Source organism: Acomys russatus, chromosome 28 (assembly GCF_903995435.1).
Source record: "Acomys russatus chromosome 28, mAcoRus1.1, whole genome shotgun sequence".
NCBI lineage: Eukaryota > Metazoa > Chordata > Mammalia > Rodentia > Muridae > Acomys > Acomys russatus.
This window is the reverse complement of record NC_067164.1, coordinates 25,017,374-25,023,150: the sequence shown is the minus strand read 5'-3', so window position 1 is coordinate 25,023,150 and position 5,777 is coordinate 25,017,374. Positions and strand designations below refer to the sequence as shown.

General features: G+C 41.5%; 1 pseudogene; it reads left to right on the top strand.

Moving 5' to 3' along the window:
- The first annotated feature begins 3,282 nt into the window (after nucleotides 1-3,282).
- Nucleotides 3,283-3,748, top strand: LOC127210540 (14-3-3 protein eta-like; annotated as a pseudogene).
- The last annotated feature ends 2,029 nt before the right edge of the window (nucleotides 3,749-5,777 follow it).

Here is a 5,777-nt window from a genome sequence, read left to right as displayed (position 1 = left end):
ATAGATAGATAGATAGATAGATAATGGATGGTGGATTATAGCTAGCTAGCTAGATGATAGATTATAAATGGAGAGATAGGTAGATAGGTAGATAATAGATAGATGAGAGATAGATGAGAGATAAATAGATAGATGAGAGATTATAGATAGATAGATGATATATATATATATATATATTATAGATACATACATACATACATACATACATACATACATACATACTGGAAGATAGACAAACACAGATAATAAACATGTAGGTAGATGATAGAAGATAGATAATAGGTAGATATGCAGAAAGTAGGTAGCTAGATCATATTGGTATGATTTTCTTGGAAACTCTGAAACAGAGCCAGAGACAAGCATGAAAACCTAAATTATTAAAAATAAAATTTGATGAATCAGAGTATCAACACATTTGGAATAAAAGACCCTTGAAGGCAAGCATCAACCTTGAGGCATTAACCATGCAATTCATATCCAGTAAATAGTCTTTCCATCAATATATTTTAGCACAGCCATGCAAATATTGTGACATTTTTAAAGGAACATGTGAACTGAAATGCACAAGACACAGCCTTACCAACGTAATGTTAAAAAGGTGCGAAATGAAGAAGTGTTCAAATTACCAGCTATGCCAGATGGCTGAGAGAGTATATGAGCTTCCCCAAATGTCAACCCAGGGAACAGAGTGTCCCAAAGGAACTGAAAGCTAGGGAGTAGATGAATCACATCTGCCGTTGTCATGGATACTGTTCGTCTTCTTCGTGTGAACGTGAAAACTGAAAGCACTCTAGAGTAGAGTGGCTAGCTACTTAACTGAGGCCTCATCTGTCACCAAAGACTTAGGCCAATAGAGCATCCTTAATGTTTAATAAGCACTCTAAGGAGACTTGGCCTCATACAAAACGTGCCAAATACACATACGCAGCTTCTGTTCCTCTGTTCAGATTTTCTCTATGCTAGGTACCAATGGAGAAACTAAAACCTCTTTGACAGCATCCCAGCCCCAGATATTCCTCCTTAGAAGCTCGGGGTGGGTATTCACATGATCCCCTGTGTAAAGCTAATTTACAAGGAGGATTGGGAACTGTGGCTCCTAGAGAGAGTCTGCTGGGTGCTCAGAAACACACTTCAGTGGCCAACTCCTCCTCGCCCTGCACACTTTGCACTGTCCTTCATCTACTCAACTCAAGAGAATGTTCTGCTATAGCAATGATTGTGTCTTAATGCCTAGGTTCTTCACTGTTTTTTTTTGTTCTGTTTTGTTTGTTTGTATGTTTGCTTGTTTTTAGGTCCAAAACATTTATTTTAGCAGTCTGGCATTTCATAACCACCCATCATGATTGACACAGGTTGACACACATGATGCTGTCAGGGTACACAAAACAGTAGCCAAAGAGTTACAAAAAATAAATCCATGATTCTTAATCACAACCAAAAAAAAAAAAAAAAAAAGTTACACATATCAAAACTTCTGGTGCATTGCATTGAAAAGAAAGCGTGCGCACATCATAATTTAAAGGGGCACAGCAAGGGCTGCTGAAAGCTCATGTTAAACAGTTTCATAACGCTGACGGTGAAGGAACAAGTTGTCGCTGTGTCAGTTCCCATTAGCTGAAGGAAGGGGTGAGAAGGTGGAATTCATTTTTTTTGCATGCACAAGATGCACTGCTTAACGCAACACTACCAGCTTGTTTTAAATAGCAGCCATAGCCTGTGCTGGCTAATTCTCCTTTCTACACTCAATCACTGTCACCTGGATTTGCCTTAGATCAAGAGACATCATAAAATGCCTCATTCGGAGCACACTTCTCTGCACACTTCAAAAAAGGGAGCACCCTGTAGCTCAAAGCAACCGTCAGTCCAGCAAATGCCCATGACGGTTTCTCTTAAACTGCTTAAAGGGCAGATCTGAATAGCTGTGCTGGCAATACAGCTAGGTTTAGCACTGGATATAGTGACCGTGGCAAGGAAGAATCAGTGATGATGGGGGGTGGGGGGGGAGGGTCTTCAGTTGCCTTCTCCGGCTTCTTCATCCTGCTGTTCGCTCATCCAGAGGGTGAGGTTGTCTCGCAGCAACTGCATGATGAGAGAGGAGTCCTCACAGGGACCCTCATTTAATGTGCCCGGCTATGGCATCATCAGAGGCTTGTTCAGCTAAGAGGAGGGCCGGCTCTGGTGCATTATGGATCTCATAGTAGAACACAGAAAATTTGAGGGCCAGGCCAAGCCAGATGCGGTGTCTTCTGATGGGAAGACCTTGTTTTCGGGCCTCACTTATCAACGCTTCTAACCTCTGATAGTGACAAGCCGGAGGCAAAGTCCTTCTCACGTGGAACCCAGAGATATAACCACAGTGACATATGCTGCCGAAGAATTCCAAATTTGAGTGGCAGAATAAGATACTATAATAGCCAGTAAAAATTTCCATTTTGCCAAACCTTCCCCCAAGTTTTGATCTAGAAAACTTATGTTTATTTGTTCATTATCCCTTTCCTTTGTCTCCTGCACTAAGGGCATTGCTTGCATTTTACTGGTTTGGTTAAAAAATGGGATGGCACTCCTAAAGATTTTATTTTTACTTTCCAAAAGCAAAAGGTGCAGTTGAGAAAAACGTCTAGCAGAATTGAAAATCAGTTACTTCTGCAAGGACAGATGTTTCAGAGACTTTAAGAATATATGTTCTCAAACTCATTTATTTTTAGACACCTTGCCACTTAAAAATGCACAAAATTTGCTGGCCGGTGGTGGCGCCCACTTTTAGTCCCAGCACTTGGGAGGCAGAGGCAGCTGGATCTCTGTGAGTGTGAGGCCAGCCTAGTCTACAAAGTGAGTTCCAGTCCAGGACAGCCAAGGCTACACAGAAAAACCCTGTCTCACAGAAAACAAAAGAAACAACAACAACAACAACAAAAAACAAACAAACAAAAACCCACGAAATTCAATTTTGTCTCTAATTGTATTAGGCCTTTTTTTTTTTTCTGGTACTTGTCCTACATCTGGGACTTAATAGAAACATTGCTTTTAACTGTGAGCCTCAATTCCCTTCTCTACCCAGCTTCTTACCAGTACATAACCTGCTATCTCCTATTTGCCTGCGATCCTACCTTTTTAGTCTCTCGGAATGAGGCAATTAGGAGCACTGGAGTAATTTAAAAAAAAAAAACAGTGAAGAAGGAGCGAGCAAGTGAGCGGTCGGGGCAGGGCGGGTGCACCAGGCGAGGAGCAAGCGCCACAGGGGGGGGGGGGGGCGGAACGAGAGCAGCCAGACCCACCGCCTTCATGAAGGCGGTGACAGGGCTGAATGAGCCTCTATGGAACGGAAGGTCGGAATCGCCTCTCTGTGACTTACAAGGATGTAGTTGGTGCCAGGCAGTATTCTTGGAAGATCATTAGCAGCATTGAGTGAGCAGAAACCCATAGCACATGGAAATGAGAAGAAGTTGGAGAAAGTTAAGGCTCACCAGGAGAAGACTGAGAGGGTTAGGGTTAGGAGACAGTTTGTAATGATGTCTTGGCGCTGCTTGACAGGTCCCTAATCAAGAACGGCAATGATTTTCAGCATGAGAGCAAGATGTTCTACCTGAAAATGAAGGGCGATTACTACCGCTCCCTGGCAGAAGTGGCTTCTGGGGAGAAGGAAAACAGTGTGGTTGAAGCTTCTCAGGCCGCGTATAAGGAAGCCTTTAAGATCAGCAAAAAGCACATGGGGCCTTATGGTTTTCCACCTCACCTGACAAAACTCTGAGGAAGCTAGCAGACTGTATCAGCCACTTCTTGTAGTAAAGAGAAGAGATCCACGCTGGCTGATTTTAAGAGTATACATGGGGGCTAGAGAGATGGCTCAGTGGTTAAGAGCGCCGCCTGTTCTTCCAAAGGTCCTGAGTTCAATTCCCAGCAACCACATGGTGGCTCACAACCTTCTATAATGTGATCCGATGCCCTCTTCTGGCCTGCAGGTGTACATGCAGGCAGAACACTGTATACATAATAATAAATAAATCTTAAAAAAAAAAAAAAAAGAGTATACATGGATAATTTTAAAGGCAGAAATATTGCAAATATCCATTAATTAAAACCATTGACCCAACCAACAGTACCTGTAAGCATTATTCCTTTCCCCAATCTTCCTACATGCATATTATTACGTGGCACATACATTGTATTTTATACTCATTCTACTCCTCCCACATTATGCATAATCTATTACTACTTGAAAAATCAAGCCAAAACTCAGATGCTTTAAAACAAAATGCTAACAGGGGCTAGAGAGATGGCTCAGTAGCTAAAACCATTGACTGTTCTTGCAGAGGATCCAGGTTTGATTCCCGGTACCCACCTCAGAAAGCTCACAACCAGCTGCGACTCTAATTCCAGGGGACTCAGCTCCCTCTTCTGGCCTCTACAGACCTCTGCATGCATGTGGTACACATATTCAGTTAGATAGACAGACAGACAGACACACACACACACACACACACTAACTAAATAAATCCAAAAGAAGATTTTAAAATGCCAACAAGATTTTGTAATCATTCTTGAATATGACACTAAAATACAGGGCAATAATAATTTAAACAGGTGGTTTGGACTACGACAACATTTAAATGCTATGCACCAAAGGACACACACTCAGTGAATAAAGAGTCAACTCATTAAATGGGAGAAAAGATTTGCAGTTGCATCTACAGTCTTGAGAGTGTTGTAAAAAAAAAAAATGGCTAGTCAGTACATAAAAAGATCCTCAGTATCACTTACCTAGAAAGATGATAAACAAGACGCCATAACACACTACTTTAAGTTTGTTTGGCCTGTTTCTATAAAACTAACAAGCATTAGTAAGAATGTGGACAAAATGGACTTTTTCTATTCTTCTAGATATAAAATATCAAATGATATAGCTAGCGTGTGTGTGTGTGTGTGTGTGTGTGTGTGCAAATTAACCTTTAAAAAGAAGGAGAGTCTGACACATACCCCCACACAGAGGAAGACATTTTATATAAGTGAAATAAGTTAATTACTAAAAAGAAACTGTATTACTTATACATATGGGGTCCCTAGACTGATCAAATTCATATAGGTAGAAAGCAAGAATGGTAGGTGCTATGGAGAAAGCAGCTCTTTAGTGGATATAGACCTTCATTTTGTATGATGAATAGAGTTGTAGGGATAGATGAATGGCCATGACTACATGGCAACGTGATGTACTTGAACAGCACTGAGCTGGATGTGGAGAAGTGCTTAAATCCAGGTGTGATGGTGCACACACGTAACAAGGGCTTGGCACAAGTCCAAGAGAGAAACTCAGTCTATACTACTTAAGTTGAGTTCCTCACTAGTCTGGGCTAAACAGTGAGCTAAGCCAGTTGGGGATGAGGGGGAGCCTAAGTTAACATTGTAAGGTGTTTTATGTATAGTTTGCCATAATAAAAATAAAAGTGAAATCAAATCAATAACTGTCATTATTTCCTTCATGAACCCACAATCTGGGCAAAGATAGATATTATGGTTGTGGTTGAAGATCTATTTCCAGGATGTCTCACACATGGCTATCAAGCTGGCGCTGCTGTTGGCTCAGGCTGTCTGTCAAGAGCATCAGCTCTCCAGATGGCTAGCCCCAGGAGCCTTCCGTATGGCATGCTATAGTGCTTTGATTCTTAGAACAATATGCAAAGATCCATGGGCTGAAAACTGACAGTTTCTTCAGATCCTGAAATGGTAAGAGTCTCGCAGTGTTCTATTGATCGAGTAGTGAAAACAGTAACCGTCAAGCAAAC